Source organism: Cibotium barometz, chromosome 40 (assembly GCF_041138505.1).
Source record: "Cibotium barometz isolate CiBa-2024 chromosome 40, ASM4113850v1, whole genome shotgun sequence".
NCBI classification, from domain to species: Eukaryota; Viridiplantae; Streptophyta; class Polypodiopsida; order Cyatheales; family Cibotiaceae; genus Cibotium; species Cibotium barometz.
The window spans coordinates 31,159,887-31,180,879 of NC_141085.1; the positions used below are offsets into that span (position 1 = coordinate 31,159,887).

A 20,993-nucleotide genomic window follows, 5' to 3' on the forward strand; every position below is an offset into this window, starting at 1 on the left:
CTGCAAGTGTCTGTAGCAGCACCCTTACCTTTGTTTGTCTGTTGAAGTGGAGTGCTGCTATTTTGGATTTTGATGCCACTTAGATGCCTATATTGACCTGTTCGTTGCTTAGATGCACTCTGGGCTTGGCATCAGATTAAACATTAGCTACCCTTGCTCTTTCAAATAGGTCCTTGCTGCGACCTGTCTGTTGAGTGAGTGTCTGGAACACCCTGTTCTGCAACTATCCGAAGCAGCACGCTTGCCTCTTCTCCTCTGCTGGGCTTCTTGCCTTTGCTCCTCTGCTGAAGTGGAGTGCTATTGTCTTGGACTTTTTGATGCCACTTGGATGCCTCTATTGATCTGTCCTTGAACTGGGAAGCAGATGAGGAATGAAAAGAAGAGGGACCTTTATATAGGGCACATTCTGTCCAAAAGACCCAAAGGGTCTATGTCATATGTGATCAAAAGATGTTACAGATTATCCATGAGTAAACTGGATGTCATGATGACATTGAAAAGAAAACCAAGCAGACAAAAGCAAAACAAGGTGGAGTCGGCATAAAAACCTCAGGTGTTCAAACTCGTCATGTCATTCTCTTCTATAACTTTGTTCACAGAAGCGATGTCCACTGTTCATGGGGGAGCCCCTCGGTTTGCTAGAGATTGTCATGGATCTGGACCGATGAGTAGATGATGTGATGGGAAAATGTTTGAGTTTTAGCACTTGTCAAGTTGTCACTATGGTCCAAGGAGGGTGAAACTCATGTGAGAGGGTTAAGGAGTATGAGTGTTGGTCTCAATCCCATCAGTCACTAGACACAAACTGCAAAGAGAACACTTGCTTACACACACAAACACATACCCACATGTACTTTTTAAGGCATGTGACCTCCTATCCTTAGGGGGAACCTCGTGTTAACATTCTCAAGTGGAAACGATTCTGAATCATAGTCATGTGTTGTGTGTGCCACCCACAAAAGTACAAAGAAAACACCCCAAGTTCACATGAACTCTAAATGAATTTCCCCCCTTAATCAAGTGCAACCCTTCTTTGTGTGAAAGCCCAGTTAGAAACCCCACTCACGAGCTTATGAGATCAAGCCACACATGTAACACCCCTTAGTATACTCACCAAAGCCAAATGCGAACTCCTTATTAGCAAAGGGGACTAGGCCAGATCAGAAGTACACCTTAATACCCATGAACTCCATGTGCATATACTCCAAAGGTGTGAAACCCCATAGAAATGAGCCTTATGAAGAAACTGTGCAAACCCTCTTTAGGGACCCATATGAATAGACCCTAAGATGTGACCTCAAGCTAGAAAAGATTGTGTAAACACCAACTTAACAGAATCATGAACATCTTATAAAGGCCCGATATGGCTATGTGTGAACACACTTTTAGAAGATCCGGTTGTGGCGTGGTGATGGCTTTGTTGGCAAAAGCTTCACGGCAAAGGGCTGACACAATGCCCCCGGGGGCGGGGGAAACTGCGACGTAGAGGGCTGGACAGAAGCTCTCCTTGAGTGGTTGGCAAAGAGCAGAAACACCATGGTTGGCAAGAGCAGCAGCACAATGATCTGATGGCATCAAGTAGCGGTCGCAGGTACAATGGTTTTTTCCCGTGTCATAATGGAGGTGTGCTCTCAACAGCAGCAGGTGTGTCGACAGTTGGGTGGGGATGCCAAGAGCCATGGGTGTTTGGTGCACTCCATAGCAGAGAATCGAGATAAAAGAAGCATATGCTGGCAGCCTCATTCTCAGAGCACGACCAGTGGACTGATGGAGGATGGCATCGTCAGCTGAGATTCATCCCATATGCTGAGTAAATTTTCCATCCCTTCCTCTCATCTTCATGAAGCAACCATGGAGGGCTCTAGTGATGAGGAGAGAGGAGATATTGAGGTCTGAGGATATAGAGGCTTGAGCCCTTGGCCCTTCACTTGATTTTGTATCCACTAGTTTGGTCAGATGAGTGGATTCCTATTTTGGCTCTTTGTAGAGAACTTATTTATGTATTCACATGTCTTGGTGCGTGGCTTCACTATAGTCTGTTCAGATGTCTTGGTTTCACTAATTATGTTGTCATAAGTCTGTAAGGATAGTGAATCTTTGTATTAGCTCTTCATTGTTCAGTTTTTTAAGTTGAAACTTGGAGAGGGGGGGGGGGGGGGGGAGGGACCGCGACGTAGAGGGCTGGAACAGAAGCTCTCCTTGAGTGGTTGGCAAAGAGCAGAAACACCATGGTTGGCAAGAGCATCAGCACAAGGATCTGATGGCATCAAGTAGCAGTCACAGGTACAATGGTTTCTTCCCGTGTCATAATGGAGGTGTGCTCTCAACAGCAGCAGGTGTGACAGTTGGGTGGGAATGCCAAGAGCCGTGGGTGTTTGGTGGTCTCCATAGCAAAGATAAAGAAGCATATGCTGGCAGCCTCATTCTCAGAGCACAACTGGCATCATCAGCTGAGATTCATCCCGTATGCTGAGTGAATTTTCCCCTCCCTCCCTCTCATCTTCATGAAGCAACCATAGAAGGGCTCTAGTGATGAGGAGAGAGGAGATACTGAGGTTTGAGGATATAGAGGCTTGAGCCCTTGGCCCTTCACTTTGATTTTGTATCCAATAGTTTGGTCAGATGAGTGAATTCCTATTTTGGCTCTTTGTAGAGAACTTATTTATGTATTCACGTGTCCTGGTGTGTGGCTTCACTATAGTCTATTCAGATGTCTTGGTTTCACTAATTATGTTGTCATAAGTTTGTAAGGATAGTGAATCTTTGTATTAGCTCTTCATTGTTCAGTTTTTTAAGTTGAAACTTGGGAGCTTCACCACACGACTGAGCCTACATCAGTTTCCCAAAGCAATCCCCCCTAAACCTTAGTGGGGATATGTTGTAAGCAAGGAGCCTTTTATAGAAAACAAGGCTTAGAATAAAAAAACACAAGATTATTTATCAGATTTTGGGGTTCAGCCTTGGCAGAGAACCTTTAATTCATACAATAATATTTTAAAAAGCCCAATCATAATTTTCCTCATCAAGAGAAAGATTATTCATCGTCTTCGTATTCTTCTTCTGCTATAGAGTTGCATGATCTACAGCTTGCTCCTTGGCCATTCTGTTGAAGCATCTGTCTTCGGAGTGTCCAAGCTTTTTGCAATAAGTGCAGTTTCTAGTTCTGCTTGGTTTTCCCCTCCCTTTCATCTTTGACATGAAGACCTTTTTTGCTTCAATTCCGGCATCCACAAGCTCTTTGAGATGACGATCCTCATCAACGAGGATGGAGACCATATCCTGAAGTGACATCTCACAGACCACCCTAAGAAAAGTGAGTCTGTGTATATTTTGGAATCTCTTCTATATTGGATAGGGGGACTGCTTTCATGTCGTCCTCATCAACTTGCGCTTTGTGAGGGAGCGAGTTGCTGAAGAACTGAGCTTAGGTTGCTCAGATGTTCTTGCAGAGTTTGAACTTTCATTCTATTCTCATGTTAAAAAACTTGTGCTTGAGAAAAACTTTGGAATTATCGATCTTGTTACCGAACACGTTCTCAAGTTTTTCCCATACCTCTTTGGACGGCTTGTCCAGGTCAAGATGATGGATGACGTTGTCAGCTAGTCCCAAGCCAATGTGTGTGAGCACCCTATCGTTCTTATCCTGCCAAGCATTGTTGGTGATCCCTCTTCTTCTTTTGGCTTATCTTCTGAGCCTTTGACCACATTCCAAACCCTGTGACGCATTAGCAATATTTTGAATCTTGGTTTGCCATGTAGGGAAGTTGGCTTTGGAGAACTTCTCAAGAATGGTACTACTTCTGATCATATCCATGTTGTTTGCAGGCAATGTGTTGGGCTTTTAATTTGATGTTTCTTTCCCAGATTTGGAAATCCCCCGATTCTCCGGGCTGCTGCAGACTTCAATTTTGATGTAGAAGACTAAAATTGAAAAAACCTGCATGTGGAGGCTTCAATTTTATGGATTTTACCAGATTTTTTTGAAAACCTTCACATCTGTGTTGCATCTGCATTATTGTGGCTGATGTTAGCTGCTTGTCGTGCTGGGTGAAGGTGGCAACCCACACATTAGCGCTGCAAGTTGACTTGTAGGTGGCACTCCCAGGGCGAAGGTGCAGATGAGCAGTTGCAGCACAGACGACAAAGGGTGAAAAAGTCATCATGGCCGGGAAGACCAGCAGAGGCGAAACCCCACCTAGGGAGTAGGCGGCTCAAACAGGGTCCTTGCCCCCCCCCCCCCCCCCCCCCCCCCCCCCGGGCGGGTCCGCCCACCCGACGGACCATCATGAGCTCCGCCCCCTTGAGTGAGCAGTGACGACGATGGTGGAACGAGGGAAGATGAAGACTCCAGCGCTGGTGTGGGCAGGAAATGGCTGTGATACCAAATGTTGCACTTAGGGTTAGTAGAACCTATCTAACCTAAGGTGGATAGTAGATACTCATAGTGTGAGTGTAGAGAGAGAGAGAGAGAGAGAGATTTTATTAACGTCTTCCAAAAGACCGAACTCGGCCTATGAGACAAATCGGTGTACTTGCATGGGGTATCCTCTGTCATCCCAACAAAATGAAAAAGTACTGAACTAAAAAGCTGAATCTGGGTGTGCAATAAGTACAATGAGTGTAAATTGAACACAATGCTAATCAATACACTTAAATACACTAAGATTTGAAGGACACTTGCTCAAATACAAGAAGTAAAATTGCTGAATTTGACAAGAGACACACAATGAGCCGGAACGGCCGACCCCTCCCTTGAGTAAATTGTATTACTATTGGAGAAATTCAATACATAGCTTCACGGGCATCCATTGCCAAATCCTCCATGCCAATGCATATGAAATTCTGCATTTAGAAAACAATGGTGTGTCGATGTAGATCACCAAGGAGCTGCCTTGATGCCGGGCCCGACTTCCAGTGCCCATATTCTCTACCATTGGCTCTATGTTCTACCAAGCAAAGTAGCAACATCTTCAAGAGCACATAGGACAAGAGAAATACTACACAGGGCGGCTAAACAAGGAGTCCTGCCCTTCTACTGAGTAAGTAATGACAACACATTGTCCAATTAGCTTACCAGTCTTCATAGAAGTTGTTGCAAGCGGAAGCCTTCACGTTGGAAGCTTTAGAAGTGTTGATATCTTCGATTTGCCGCAATCCTTCGCGACAAAAGTCTTTAAGAGGATGAAGGGAACCCTGGGAAAGCTTCCCCTATGGTTCAATTTGAGAAAGGAAGGCTGAAATTAGGGTTTTCAGCAAAAAGACCAGAAATTACAGCAAAAATGAGAGCTGTTTTGCTGAATTTTAGTCATTGGGAGTGAGTAGGAGAGTGATTAGCACTTGGAAACACTCTTGGAAGCTTGGAAAACACCCTAGCAAGTTGGGTATGGCTATGGAGAGCTTGGAAATGGAGAGAAATGGTGGAAAAACAGAGTTTTCAGCCTCCAAAAATCCTCATGAAGAGAAAACACAAATTTTTCTCTTAATAAGTAAGTGAATTGGGGTCCAATCAGGTGAGAGGACATGGGGAGATGCCCATTTATGAGTAAAAAGGAAGATCAGGTCCTGGACATTGAGTCTTGTCCCGCCTCGGGACTTCAGTGAGTGTGAACTTGGAAGTGGTCATAATTTATAAGTGACTTTTGGGTGCCCAAACTTTAATGAAGTGGGAACGCACTCACTTATAAATATTGGCTAAGTCCTAAAGGCTATTTGAGCCTAGATTGGGTAATACTTACCACCTGTTCACATGCCACACAACCATGTCAGCAGACAGTTTCACACGCACGGTTCACGGGCAGGCGTCCCCTAGCTCGGAACTACACATAGGTCATGCAGGCATGAAAACAGCATGCAATTTCATTTGCAGGCAAGCACATAAAGATGCTATGCAATGCAGCATTGGCATGAGCAATTTCTGTTCATGAAACCATATAAGACTAGGCGTTTCTAGGCAAGTATATGCGATACCAGACCCAGTGGAAAGCCAATCCTCCAGGCGTTTCCGGGCATGTACACAAAGGCACAAGTCCCAGCGGAAAGCCAAGTCCTCCAGATATTCCGGGCATGATAACGTCAAGTCCCAGCGGAATATCATATCCAACTATACAGCATGACACGTGTCAATCACATGCATAGGCACATTCCATAAGCCATGGACACCAATCCAATATGTACAAAGTGTGAAAGCAAGAGTGAACCAGAGGCAACCGAGATAGCTGCTACATACGGCTTTCGTGACAATGCATCGGCCACTACATTCGTTTTTCCCGGGTGTGCAAGATCTGAAAATGAAACATAGAGAGGAAATTGGCCATCCTCATATGCTTCTCTGATAACTTAGTTTGAGGGAGTTAAACTCTGGTGATCTGTCTTCACAGTGAAATCAGCCCCAAGAAGGTAATGTTTCCATATAGTAAGTGCATGAATTACAGCCAAGAGCTCTTTCTCATAAATGCCAAGAGATAACTCTGCATCATGCAATCTACGACTCTCATAAGCCACGGCATGTCCCTCTTGATTAAGGACAGCCCCTATGCAATTTCCAGATGCATCACATTCCACACAAAAAGACTTTTGCAAATCCGGAACGATCAACACTGGACCATGAGTAGTTGCATCTTTCAATTTGAGGAATGCATCTCTCTCTACATTAGTCCATTTGAACACGGCCTTCTTCTTTGTCAAATCATGCAAAGGAGAAGCAATCCATGCAAAGTGCCGAATGAACCTGCGGTAGTAAGAGCATAATTCAAGAAAACTACGGATCTCATGAACCGAACTCAATTCGGGCCAATTCCGAATTGCATCAATCTTTGCAGGATCCATCCGCACTCCATCTTTGGACACAATATGCCCAAGATAATGTATCTCTGACAAGAAGAACTCACTCTTCTTTGCATTTATGAAGAGTTTATGCTTATGGAGCTCTTCAAAAACAATAGCCAAATGAGCTTTATGCTCTTCTTCGGTCTTCGAGAAGACTAGGATGTAGGTAGCCCTCTCTCTGGGCTCTGATGTGTCTCTGTCAGAAGTATGATGTCTCTCCCCACCATAACATGCTCCACTCGTCCAGGCTGCACCCATAGTGAACCATTACAGTTCCATACTGCCATGTGTATCTTTGTCAGTGGCCTGGTCTGTGTCCCATAGGCCCCAAACCGCTAATCCATGGGCCGGCCATCAATGATGACCCGACCATCTCGATAGAAGGCCTTCTTGCCTTCTCTCCTTGCGTGTAAGACTCGTGGCATGCAAGCTCTCCTGTGCTCTAGCTGCATCCTCGTGAGATCATCATCCAAGAAAATAGGAGCTCCCCTCTAAGCCTCGTAGTATGACCCTCTTCATTATGAAGGTGACCCTCTCTGTCTCTCCTGCAAACTGTAGGTTGAGGGCTCGCTTGCGTGTTGAGTCTTTCTGGACTCTCCATGCTTTGGTGAAGGGGAGAGGGTCCTCTTCCCTGTAGCCTAGCTTCATGCATAGAAGCTGTCCATCTTTCTCGGGAGTGGAGTTGGGTGTCTCGGCTATACCTATGACTCGAATGTTGAGGCGGCGGGCATGCCTTATCTTCTCCTCCTCAATGGTGGTGTGAATGAATTGATGGAGACTCGGGGCCATTCCTCGAGAATACTCTGCAGCCCTTCCCACAGGCAGGGAGGAGAGAGAGAGAGAGAGAGAGAGAGAGAGAGAGAGGAGAGAGAGAGAGAGAGAGAGTTATGTTGCTGCCTTGGGGGCCTGAGCAAGGGTGGGTGTGGAAAGCTAGCGCCAGCAGGGCAGTGAGGCGGAAGGGCTAGTGGGCGGCAGTAGCGAACAGAGAGACGGAGGAGAGAGTGGAAAGGAGGTGCCAGCAGGGCAGCGAGGCGGAAGGGCTAGTGGGCGGCAGTTAGCGAACAGAGAGACGGAGAGAGAGAGAGAGAGACGGAGAGAGAGAGAGAGAGAGAGAGAGGAGAGAGAGAGAGAGAGAGAGAGAGAGAGAGAGAGAGAGAGAGAGAGAGAGAGAGAGAGAGAGAGAGAGGGGGGGGGGGGGCGGTGAGCAGGGGCGAAGGCAGCGGCTACGCACAGAGGCGCGAAGTGAACAGGGAACAGCGAAGTGAAGCGGGCGGCGAGCAGGGGGCGCCAGCAAGGCAGCGAGGCGGAAGGGCTAATGGGCGGCAGTAGCGAACAGAGAGACGAAGGAGAGAGAAGAAGAAGAAGAAGAAGAAGAGAGAGAGGGAAGCGGGAGAGAGGGCGGCGAGCAGGGGCGAAGGCAGCGGCTATGCACAGAGGCGCGAAGTGAACAGGGAGCGAAATGAAGCGGGCCGGTGAGCAGGGCGAAGGCAGCGGCTACGCATAGAGGCGCGAAGCAAACAGGGAACAACGAAGCGAAGCGGGCGGCGAACAGTGAAGCGAATAGCGAACAACGAACAACGAACAGCGAAGCGAAGCGGGCGGCGAGCAGGCGCGAAGCGGGCGGGGAGGAGGGGGAGAGAGAGAGAGAGAGAGAGAGAGAGAGAGAGAGAGAGAGAGAGAGAGAGAGAGAGAGAGAGAGAATGCTTAGATACACAGCAGTGATCGAGTATTTGCTCGACTCAGTGAATATAATTTGATTGATGTGATGTTGTATAATCTTCACCAAGTACAATGCATTTATAGCCTTAGAGGCTTGGGTAAATGACGTCACTGCTTACGTCAAACTCAAATAATACACAGATATTTAACCACTCTAAGAGTGGGTGCACACACACACACACACTCATAGGGAGTGTTCACACACACAAACACACACATACATATGAGCTCCAAAATACCCAACATGAATTCAGACTTGAATCCCAATTAGCGAAAGCTATGTGACACCACTTGACAACCCCACGATCATCGGTTGGCAAAGGCATGGAGCACCTATCAACCTTGGGCTCGACATTATCCTAGACAAGGCACCCCAATTTGTCTTCCAGCCTAACTGCTGGTGGCAGGTAAAATGCTAGCCATCCCGGTGGCTTCACTTGCTCAAAGTCGTCATCGCTGAGACCGACTTCATGTCGTTATTGCCAGATAACTTCATGGAATTACTGCTCACTGACTCTATATCTATGCGGTGCACGCGCTTGCAGAAAAGCAGTAACAAAAAGGTGATGGGTTATGGGATGGAAAGAAGTGAAAGGTTAAAGAAAGGCTTTTAGGGGGGACGAGAGGGCTGAGATGACGTTTTCAACTTTTGGGGACCAAGAACGAGTAGATGGTGCGCATAGACCCTGCACAACGTGTAGGTATGAGCCAACAAGAAGGGAGAGGCTGAATTTATAGGTGTAATAAGTTAAAAAAGCATGTTTGCTTTAGTTTGTGCTTTTCAAAAAGCTGGGGCTTAAAATTAAGCTCCTCGTGCTTTAGCACAAAAAAAAAGCTCACTTATGTTTTTTTTACTCATGCTTTTTCTTGTTTTAACCTTCATGCCTCTTTTAGCTTTCCTTCTGCCACACGGCCCCCTACATCCCTATGCGCGCATCCACCAACATGTACGGGTGCTCCACCTTTTCTTCGGTCCTCCATCTATGCAACATGTCTAGGCCCTATATCGGCTTGCCCACACTGCCCAGTTCTCTTTCCGCACTGATGGCTTGCTTAGGCACACATCAAACACTTTTGTCCTCTGTGTGTGCTATGATACCAATGTAAGGCCTCCACAGATCAAGACCAAGGATCAAGTGACCCATTATTGAAACTCTAATGAGGCCTGAGGTTTGATTGCCGGGAGCTTGCTTGGTACGGATGGCCCCAACCGAACGTCCCATACCACTAGACTGAACAATTAGGCGAAGTTGTTCATGTTCTCTTAGAAATAAAAATTACATTCGTATCATGAAGTTTCGAAACTTGGCAATTATTATGTTCCAATATAATTTAGACTTTTGGGCATGCCGCTCTAGAGCATGCCAAATTTAGTAAAGAAACCTTCATGGGAAATAGTTAGGTGCTGATGCGTATGCACACGCTGAGAAAGGCTGTGAAGACATGGGTTTTTTTTTTTTTGGGAGGGGAGGGGACCAACTTGGTTTTTTTGGTCCCTAGTGAGTTGTACAATGTGCTTGCATAGTATCTATTTATTAATATTCTCAACTTTTTTATAAAAAATATTGATTAGGGATATTAGTGAATTTGAGTGAATAATTTGATCTTGGAAGCCTTTTACAGACATTTTCATAAGTGTGTTTGTGTGGGCTAGCTAGAGCATGATCTTTGAATGGTTTACAGAACCATCTCTATTGGGAAAAGCTTATAGATGGGAAAACAATAAACCTCACTAAGACATACATGGAAGATTAGGTTACCTATTGAGTTGTGACCATTACCAATTGTGCATCAAGAGAATCTCTTCAACCAGCTTTAGCTTGTAAATTACCTATCACACTTAATCATCAATCCAAGATCAGAGGAAGGGAATTGGCTAGCAACCATAGCTCCACTTAGGAGCATGGAATAACACTCTACCATGACTTCTCATCTTGGTGTCCATATCTAGATCCACTACGCAGGTGTTTGGCCTTGGACAGCAATGACTTGCAGAGGTATGCCTATCCTCGAAAAGACTCCCAGTCAAATCGGATGATAGTCTCCATGAAAGGTCCTAGAGAGCCACTCATGTGGAATAGCTGCATCAATCTAATCAATACGTGTGCGAGAGCCCCTAAGATGTTGAATGGATACAGCTCTCCGATCCACTGGAAGACTTAGGTCTTCCAAGCAAGGACTGTGTATGCACATCTCTCCCATCCTGACTGTCACCGTTTGCGGTCTTTTCTCATTATGTATGTACATTGGACTGACGTCCATGGTAGTTGCATATGCCGAGGATTGATGTCGATCATGTGATACTGTGGACTTGGCTTTCTGTTGGGACTTGTGTCTATGTGTACATGCCCAGAAATGCCTGGAGGATTGGTGTTCCATTGGGTCTGGTACCTCGTGTACTGGCTTGGAGCACGTCTATTTTGGTATAGGTTCATGAACGGGGATTATCCATACCAATGTTGCATTGCATAGCATCTTTATGTGCTTGCTTGCAATTGAAATTGCATGTTGTTTTCATGCTTGCCTGACCAATGTGTAGTTCCGGGTAAGGGGACACCCGCCCATGAACCGTGCGTGTAACTGTATGCTGACATGATTATGTGGCATGTGACAGGTTGTAAGTATTGGTCATAAACCTAGCTTTAGGAAATTAGCACTAATTTATAAGTGAGTGTGAACACACTTCATTAAGTTTTGGGCGACCAAAACTCACTTATGAGTTATGAGACCAGCTGTGTGTTCGCACACACTGATGTCCCGAGGTGGACAAAACCCAATGCCCACCGCCTAGATCTTATCTCGTTAGTACAAAGGGAGCAACTAGCCCTGTGTCCGCTCTAGCTTGCACCACAAGCCACTTGTCCTCTCTACCTGACACCTAGAGTGGACATCTCACTTTCTCTCTCTAGAAGTAGGCGCCCGCTTCATGAGGCCTCTTTGGTTGTATTTTCTGCACTTTTTCTTCCCAACTCCATATCCAAGCTTGCTAGTGTGTTTTCCAAGCTTCCAAGAGTGTTTTTAGGTGGTTATCACTCTCCCACTCCCACACTCCCAATGATTGAAATTCAGCGAAACAGCTCTTATTTTTGCTGTAATTTCAGGTCTTTTTGTTGAAAACCCTGATTTCAGTCCTCCTTTCTCAAGGTGAACCATAGGGGAAGCTTTCCGAGGGTTCCCTTCATCCTCTTGAAGACTTTTGTTGTGAAGGATCGCGATAAATCGAAGATTTGAACACTCCAAACGCTTCCATCGTGAAGACTTTCGTTGTCATCGACTCTACTTGCAATTGGTAATCTTTGATGCTTAAATATGGAAGCAAGTAGCAGGAGGGAGGAACCGGACTCCATGATTACATACCCTGTGTAGTGTTCTCTTGTTCTACGTGCTCTCTTGCAGATTGTTGCTACCATGTGTTTGGTGGAACAATAGAGAGCAGATGGTAGGGAACATGGGTACTTGAGAGGGTAGCGTGAGCTGCAAGTCTATATCGACAACTACATTGTTTACAATACTGTATTCATATGCATTGGTATGGAAATCTGGTCAGAAATGCCCATGACACTATGTACTTGATTCTCCCAAGATCAATATACTTTATTTGAGGGAGGGGCCGGCCGCTCTGGCTCACTGTGCATCTCTTGTCAATTCAGCAAATTACTTCTTGTATTGAGCATGTTGTCCACTAAATCTTGGTGTATTTAAGTGTATTGATTAGCATTGTGTTCAACCAAGTCACATTGGTATCAGAGCATACGGTTCTCTTTCACTTCGATCGTGAAAGACGATCACGTGAACACTAGCTATCTCTACACTTAGAACACTATGGACAGCCATACAGTGAATGTTGGAGATGCTTACACAAGAGGCGGGGACAATGAAATGCATGCTTTCATACACGATGAGCAAACTCATGTGGTGCACATTAGGGAACAAGAACACCTGGGACAGTCGTCCAATGGCAATGAGAAAATGCAAGAAGAAGAGTTCATAGCCTTAAGGGTTGAACTTACTCGTATGCAGGCTCTTCTTTATGCACAACAAGAAGAATTGAAGCTCTGCCGCCGTGAGGTTCCATTGGTACATGATCGTTTGAAGGCCAAGAAAGCTGAATCTTATATGGATTATGCAATGGCAATGATTACTCAAGAGTTGCACATGCAACCGAGGGATGCAGCACGTGCATACTTGGGTCGTACCGAGGATGCATATCCAAAAAAGACAACCATTCCACATGCCTTGGTATCCCCATAGGGAACAAGAACTTATGTCTAAGAGGATGAATCCACATGCTATTGGAGAGGAACTATCGGCAACTTCACACCGTGCAAGAGTACCCTATGTAGTCCGCGAAGGATACAATGTTTATGGCAGTGGTCAAAATGTATGTCAAATGCCATTGCCGGCTGAAAATGTGCATGCACAACACATGCAACAAGGGCTGCAATTTCTGTTGGTGCAAGTATTCCGCATATCTCTCATGCCACTCATGCCTTCGAGTGTGCTCATGAGGGAGAAGCTATGGGTAAAAATGTAGCAATGTGTGTTGAGGAGCCAGCCATGCCTCATGCTTACAGAGCACATGTATCTATGCCTAATGCATCACTTTTGGTTCCTAAAATGAAATGATGCTAGTCACAGGGGCTATTCAATGGACAAAAATGTGGGAAAACAGGTTGAGATGCAAGCTAATGCATCAAAGTCTTGTGACTTCAAAGTCGGAGACAAATATGTGAAGTTTGATGCATATCATGGGAAATATGATGCATCAAAGGCACTTGCTTTTATTGCCCAGCTTGATATTACTTTTAGTGATGAGGATTTCACTTAGAAATCCATGATTTGGCATGTAAGCATATTCATGAAAGGCACTATTGCCCATTGGTGGCTCATGGACAAGCTCTCACCAAATCGTGTTAGATCATGGGAAGAGTTCAAGGAGAGGTTCTATGCCCAATTCTTGCCTCCCAGTACATTGAATGAGATAACAATGAAGTGGGATTGGGTGAAGCAGAATGAGGGGGAAACGGTGAATGCATATGTGCAAAAGTTTTGGAAAGTGCTTTGGGAGGCGTCCCCGTTTATGCATGTCACTGAGGCGGAAAGGAAGAGAAGGTTTCAATCAGGATTGCAACCCGTGTACAAAGTGGGACTACAAATGTATCTTGGTCACACCTTACACCAACTAATCGCAGCTGCCATTGCCACCAAGCAATTGGAACTCAAGTTGAGTTGGTGCAATAAGACTAAATCCTCATTCCAAGGCAAAGCGAGGGCTGTCCAAAATGTGCAAAATAATGGACAGCCACCAAAGGACCAAAACCAAGACAAAAATGGTCCAAAGGCTGAAAATAAGTCTATCAAGAAGCGTTCCTTCAAAGTGAGAGACTATGGTCTCACTCTGGAGCAGAAAGAACAATATATGAGCACGGGGAAATGCTTTACTTGTGGTAGCACCGAGCATATTGCAAATGCATGCCCAAATAAGAAGAAGCGTTATAATGCGAATGCATCAAAGCCCAATGTGCATATGGTTCTGGATGTGCAGGGCAACACTTCACATGATAGTAAAGACAGGGTTGTATGTAAAGGTTGGGGACAGCTTAAGGATTAGCCCACTTTGTTCATGTTTGATGATTGTGCAACTGAGAACTTCATATCTACACAGATGGCAGGTGCTTTGAGTATTGAAGTGGAGGACATGGGTCCTCAAATTGAAGCAAGGGTTGCCTTTGTTGGTAGAGAAGTGCAGGTTATGCCTATTATTGGCAAGTTGCGCATACACATTCAAGGCTATGTGGATCATGAGGACTTTCTTGTGGCGCCTTTGAATGGCTGTGATGTATTGCTTGGAAAGCCTTGGCATACACGCATTGATCCGTGCAAGGCTCACAAGACTAACAGGATCACCTTCATGCATAAAAGTCAAGAGCATGTGATTGATGTCGGTAAAGAGGGTGATACTATTCCCCTTGTATCTCTTGTACAAATTAAGAAAGTAATGAGAAAGAGTGTTTTTGCATACTTGATTTTTGTACGGGATCATGTTGAAGAAAATAATGTGCATGTAAACATTCTTAGTAATGATAGGCTGAAATTCTATGATTGTTTTGCTGATGAGTTACTAAATGACTTGCCACCTGTACGACCGGAGGATCATCGCATTGATCTTGTGCCGGGTAGCTCACCACCTAATAGGCCAGCCTATCGTGTAAGTGCATCCCAAAAAGAGAGATCATGAAGGAGGTAAATGAGCTTCTTGAGAAGGGTTTGGTTCAGCCAAGCTCTTTTTCATATTGTTCACCTGTCCTCTTGGTTCAAAGGAAGGATGGATCTTTTTGTATGTGTGTGGATTATAGAGCTTTGAATAAGCTCACCATCAAGAATCGGTTTTTGATTCCACGTATAGACGATATCCTTGACAATTTGGATGGATCGGCATGCTTTAGCCGAATTGATCTTAAGAGTGGGTACCATTAAGTGCGTGTGGTGCCTAAGGATGTACATAAAACTGCTTTCAAGACAGCATTTGGACTTTATGAGTATCTTGTTATGTGGCATGCCTTTTGGTCTTACAAATGCTTCAGCTACATTCCATAGAATGATGAATCGTATATTCCGTGGGTACAGGAAATTTAAAGGTGTCTTCTTTGATGACATTCTAGTCTTCTCGAAGACCAAAGAAGAGCGTAGAGCTCATTTGGGTATTGTTTTTGAAGAACTTCATAAGTATAAACTCTTCATATGGGTATATTGTATCCAAAGATGGAGTGCAGATGGATTTTGCAAAGATTGATGTAATCCCGAATTGAGATCAGTGCATGAGATCCGTAGTTTTCTTGGACTATGCTCTTAATTCGCAGGTTCATTCGGCACTTTGCATGGATTGCTTCTCCTTTGCATGAATTGACAAAGAAGAAGGCTACATTCAAATGGACTGATGTAGAGAGGGATGCATTCCTCAAATTCAAAGATGCAACTACACATGGTCCAGTGTTGATCGTTCCGGATTTGCAAAAGCCATTCAGTGAGGAATGTGATGCATTTGGAAATTGCATAGGAGTTGTCCTAAATCAAGAGGGACATGCCGTGGCTTATGAGAGCCGTAGATTGCATGATGCAGAGCTCTCTCTTGGCATTTATGAGAAAGAGCTCCTCGCTGTAATTCATGCACTTATCATATGGAAACATTACCTTCTTGGGACTGATTTCATTGTAAAAACAGATAACCAAAGTTTGAGATATTTTCTTATTCAAACTAAATTATTAGAGAAGCATATGAGGATGGCTAATTTTCTCTCTATGTTTCATTTTTAGATCTTGAACACCCCAGGAAAGAAGAATGTAGTGGCAGATGCATTGTCACGCAAGTCGTATGTAGGGCTGATTTGATGGCTGGTCATGCACATGTCTCATATGTGATTAAAGAGGGTTATCTCATGAAAGATAGTTGCCTATGTGTGGTGTCTGACATGAGGCAAAGGTTTTGGATGAGTGCCATGCTCTTCCATATGCTGGTCATAGAGGCATAATGTCTACTACGCACATGATTGAGCGGTATTTCTTTTGGCCAGGTCTGCAGAAGGAGCTAGAGGCATATGTATGTGCATGTATCATTTGTCAAAAGGTGAAATTTGCATGAGGTACCAAGGCCTTGGCTCTAATAATCCTAGCAATCATAGATACCAAAGGCCTCTCCATACCTCTCCACCCGCTTGCGCTGTGATGGCCCACTAAAGGTCCCCATATCTGCACTCCATAAAGCATAACTGATGTAACTAGAGTGTCAAAAAGCCAAAGTTTCGTTCGAGGTTCCTGAAACTGAACCTGCGAACACATCCTCTCCAAACCACCCAGGGCTGCATGTGCTCAAGTCAATCTAGTCTCTGCTGCTCTCCTCATCGAAAACACTGGCCCACTGAATACTACCCCAAGATATGTATATGCATCTGTATACGCCACAATCTCCTGCCCATATGTAAATGTGGGAGTTGATCGCCTAACCCACTGTGGCGTGGTGTTAAACACCATAACCTTGGTTTTGCCAAGGTTGATAGACAATCCACTATCATGTGCAAACTCATGTAAAGCATCCAGATGACGCTGCATACCCTCAGGGGAGTCAAAGATCAACACAATATCATTAGCATATAACAATAGTGGGATCCATGTACCTGCTAGCTGGGCTCCTTTGTCCCCCAATCTCTCAATGTAGTCAGAAGCCTCATCCACATACATACCAAACAATGAAGGAGATAACGGGCAACCTTGCTTCACTCCTATAGTGGAGTGAACCAAAGTAGAGACCTCCTCTGGGGTGCGTACATGTCGTGCAACTGATCTATATAAAGCCATAATCTCCCATATGAGCTCTGTGGGTACCCCCATCTCCTGTAATCGCCTCATCAATCTGGCTCTGGGCACTGTATCAAATGCTTTGCAGAAGTCCACAAAGCTACAATAAATCCGTCGCCCATGTGACCTGCCCTCCTCAATAATGGCCCGCAGAGTCAAGATGTGGTCAAGAGTAGAGAAACCTCTCCTGAACCCTGCTTGTCCCTCTGCTCGAATGCCCTCCCATCTACTCGACTGCTGCTCAAGAATGGATGCATACAATCGTGCTAGTGTGTGACCAATCATAATAGTGCGATAATTCCCTGGCTCCATAGGGTCCCCTAACTTGAAGATAGGCACGATGGTGGACATACTCCAAGTCTCGGGTAAGCCTTCACACATAGCACGATTGAACATCACTGCTAGAAGCTCTGCCAGCATGTCTCTTGCATGAATAAAGTGCTTAGCGACCAATCCATCATGATCATATGCTCTCCCAGTCTTCATCCTATCAATGGCCTTCCTTACCATCTCTGCCATAAAGAAAGTACATGTCTGTGGGCATGGTGCTGGCGGGTCAGGAAAAGGTGTCTGTCCAGGAACTGTATATAGAGATGCTGCATAACTATCCCAGACCTCTGTAGAAGTGATGGCCAAAGCAGGGGAGGACTCATGAAACAAACGCCAAGCCTCCCTCGAATCCTGGCTCAAGAACAGCTGGTATAATTCTTGCTCTAGCTGAGCAAGGAAGGCCCGCTTCTTCCTTCGCACAAGGCGCCGGAAGGCAATACGTGACTGTCGGTGAGTAGTGACTCCCAAAGCAACCTCCCGCTGCAGTCGGGCTCTTGTCTCTCTGCACTCCTCATCATACCAGCTGTTCTGGGGCATACACCTAGAACGCTGTCTCTGTCTAGGCTGAGAATGTGGATATGCCTCTCTCGCTGCATCCTCTAAAGTCTCTGTCAGTATATGGGTCAGCTCCTCCAAAGGTCTCCCTGGCTCCTCTGTGTACAGACGTCTATAAATCCCATCTCTGTAGACAACATCAGTCTCTGAAGTAAAAGTATATCGAGTGTGATCTGCTCCTCGTGTCCTCTGAGTTGTGGTAAAGTGAAAAGAGATGGTCAATGTCAACAATGCATGATCCACTACTATCCCAATGGGCCGAGATCCAACTGTGAAGTCCTCAATGCATGAAACAAAGCTCGGCATAGCCATAACATAATCCACTGTGCTAGCACCATGTCTATGTGGAAAGCAAGTAAAACCAGCTGCTGACGGAAACCTCTGCAAGCCATTAAGTATGGCCAACCCATGTGCAGTCCCCATATCTACCAAATATCTCCCATACTCTGTGCACTCCACATCCTGTGAGTGTCTGTCTAATCCAAAGTGTCCAGCTCTCTCAGCATCTCCTCTGAGGTATCATAAAAGGCTGTCTGGCGGTTGCCCGTCCAGGCATTAAAGTCCCCTAATAGGATGATGTCTCCATCCCTAGAGAACTCCCATATGTCATCATCTAGCACAGAAAAAGGAGACTGCCCTCTAGGTGCTGCATATGTCGGTGTACTAGGAGCAAAATAGCATATGGCAATATACAGGAATCTGCCTGTGTCGGCCCTCAGTCTCACCCACATATATCTGGCTTGATCATCTCTCCGAACGATGTGTAGAAGCGGTTGCAGCTCCTCCCTAAAAAGAACTGCCACCCCCCTTGATCCTCTACTACTGTGTACCGATCTCGTCCCTACTCTCCCATCTGTATCCTGTCACCTGTGGCATCATCTGACCAGGGGCCTGGTGAGTCTCCGAGCAAAAGACTATATCTCTATCTCTAAAGCTGTCCTCAAAGGCACCTACATCAAGTCTGAGGGATCCATTGCAGTTCCAGGCTGCCAGCTTTAATTTGGTCCCATAGGTCTCGCACTGTCGTGTAGAGCGTCGCTCCACGATGACCACCCTCCCTTCTCTATAAAATGCTATCTTTCCCTTTTCTCTTGCCGCCCTAATCTCTGGCATGACTTCCTTCATATGTGCAAGTTGTGAAAGAGTAAGATCGTCACCAAGAAAAATGCTTGTATTCTTTAAAGTGGGTCGCCTCTTCAAGAACTCCTTCTTCGCCTCAATAGAGGGGAAGCGAAGTATGAGAGCTCTTTCCTTTGATGTTTCCCCGTTGCCTCCGCTTTTTTTACCCACTCTCCAGGCTTTTGCGTGTGCCGGACTGTCAATCCCCATCAACACCTTAAGCTCTTTCACCTCCTCTTCAACTTTATCCCCGTCTTTAAGGCCGGTAATCCTCACATGCAAAGCACGTGTACGTCTTCGTTGTTCCTCTTCCAAAGTCATGTTAATGATTGTAGGTGTAGGGGTTGTTGTCTCCTTACCTTTACGCTTCTTGGCGACCTCTATCCACTTCTCCACTTCATCCATCTTCCTTTGAGTCTTGGTGATGACTTCCACCCATGAGGAAGTCTTTGCTTCGTGTTGCTTCTCTTCTTCCGGGGGGGGGGGGGGGCACAGGCAGGCAGCATGGGAGAGAGCGAAGGGGGGCGAGGCAGGCAACGGGAGGGGTGGGCGCAGCGGGAGAGGAGAGCGAGGCAGGCAGCGGGAGGGAGGGGGCACAACGGGAGAGAGCGAAGGGGGGCGAGGCAGGCAGCGGGAGGGATGGGCGCAGCGAGAGAGAGAAGGGAGAGAAGGAGCGAAGGGGGCAGCGGGAGGGGGGGCGCAGCGAGAGAGAGCCTAGAGGCCTAGAGGCCTAGAGGCTTGGAGGGAGAGCGAATGGGGGGGGCGCGCAGGCAGGCAGGCAGGCAGGCAGGCAGGCAGGCAGAGAGAGAGAGAGAGAGAGAGAGAGAGAGAGAGAGAGAGAGAGAGAGAGAGAGAGAGAGAGAACTGTTCTTTTTCGTCTCCTGTGTTAGTAGGTGGCATACAGCCGGGTGCAACATTTTTTTTGTAGCTTACACACCTCCATGTTTTTTTAGCGTTGACGGGATTCTCACACGTTTTTTAACGGCATCGTTTTTAAAAAAACGCATCTAGCGTGGCTAAAACAAAACACATCCTGGGTGGCTAAAAAAAGACGCCACTAGCGTGGCTAAGAAAATAGCGACCAACGGGGCCATTTATAACCCTTCATCGCTGAAGTTTAAAAAAGAAAAACAACACCCAGCATGGGCTTCTCATTTTCAGTGCAGGTTTTCGTGGAGTTCTCTTGCACCATATCGGGTTGGCAGTGCCTTCTTGTTTTCTCTCATCCTTTGGCCGCCAGCTCTCCTTAGCGCTACCTGAACCCTTTGTGCGCGGGTTCTCTCTTAGCTTTCGGGAGCTTTTGTTTTCTCTTTGTCTCTCCTCTTCTGGGATGTTGACCCAAGAATCCGAGCTGGAGCCGGCTCCCGAACACGAAGATCTGCCGGCTCCCAAGACCGCCGACGGCAATCTTTTCGAAGATTTCGTAACTAAAACTGATTTTTGAGAGTTTAAAGTCACTTTCGAGACTTCTTTCACAGAGCATTAGGCACATGTCGCTGTGTAGATGCAGACTTTGCAGAATTCCCTCTCTTTATTGACCACTACTCTGTCTACTCTCTTGGGCATGGATGCCTTGGCGTCTGCTTTAGACTCCAACATCACTCCGGAGCAGTTCGTGGGCGAGCAAAAGCAGTGTACCAAGGAGATTGTGGACATGTGGCTATAAGTGGCAAGTCCACTTCTAGTTTCATCCATATGGCGATGACAAAAAGATTCAGTTAGCAACAGGTTTTCTCTCGGGCAAGGCTTTTCTTTGTGGAAAGAACTTAGACTTAAACCGACAACCTGGGCGTAGTTTGAAGAAGTTTTCAAGGAGTTCCTCAAGAAGGAGGATGACTACAACATAGTTGTTCAGTTTGCTAGGTTGACCATGACCTCGCAGAACCTCACTTATGAGGTCTACCTCTAGAAATTTAGAGACTTGGAGATGAAAGCTACGAAGATGGATTCTACTACTCTTTTGGGTTTCTTCGTAGCAGGATTACCGGACTCGTACTGTTTACAGGTCAAGAATAACAAGTGCAAAACTTTGGACGAGATCATTCACTTTGCACGTATTTACGATGATATGATGGTCTCTTTCAAAACCAAGA

The 20,993-nt window shown here is 45.8% G+C and overlaps 1 protein-coding gene across 6 annotated transcripts in view; it reads left to right on the plus strand.

Moving 5' to 3' along the window:
- Positions 1-20,993, plus strand: part of LOC147615406 (casein kinase II subunit alpha-2-like) — a 43,192-nt gene that overhangs the window by 11,647 nt on the left and 10,552 nt on the right. The window lies entirely within an intron of this gene.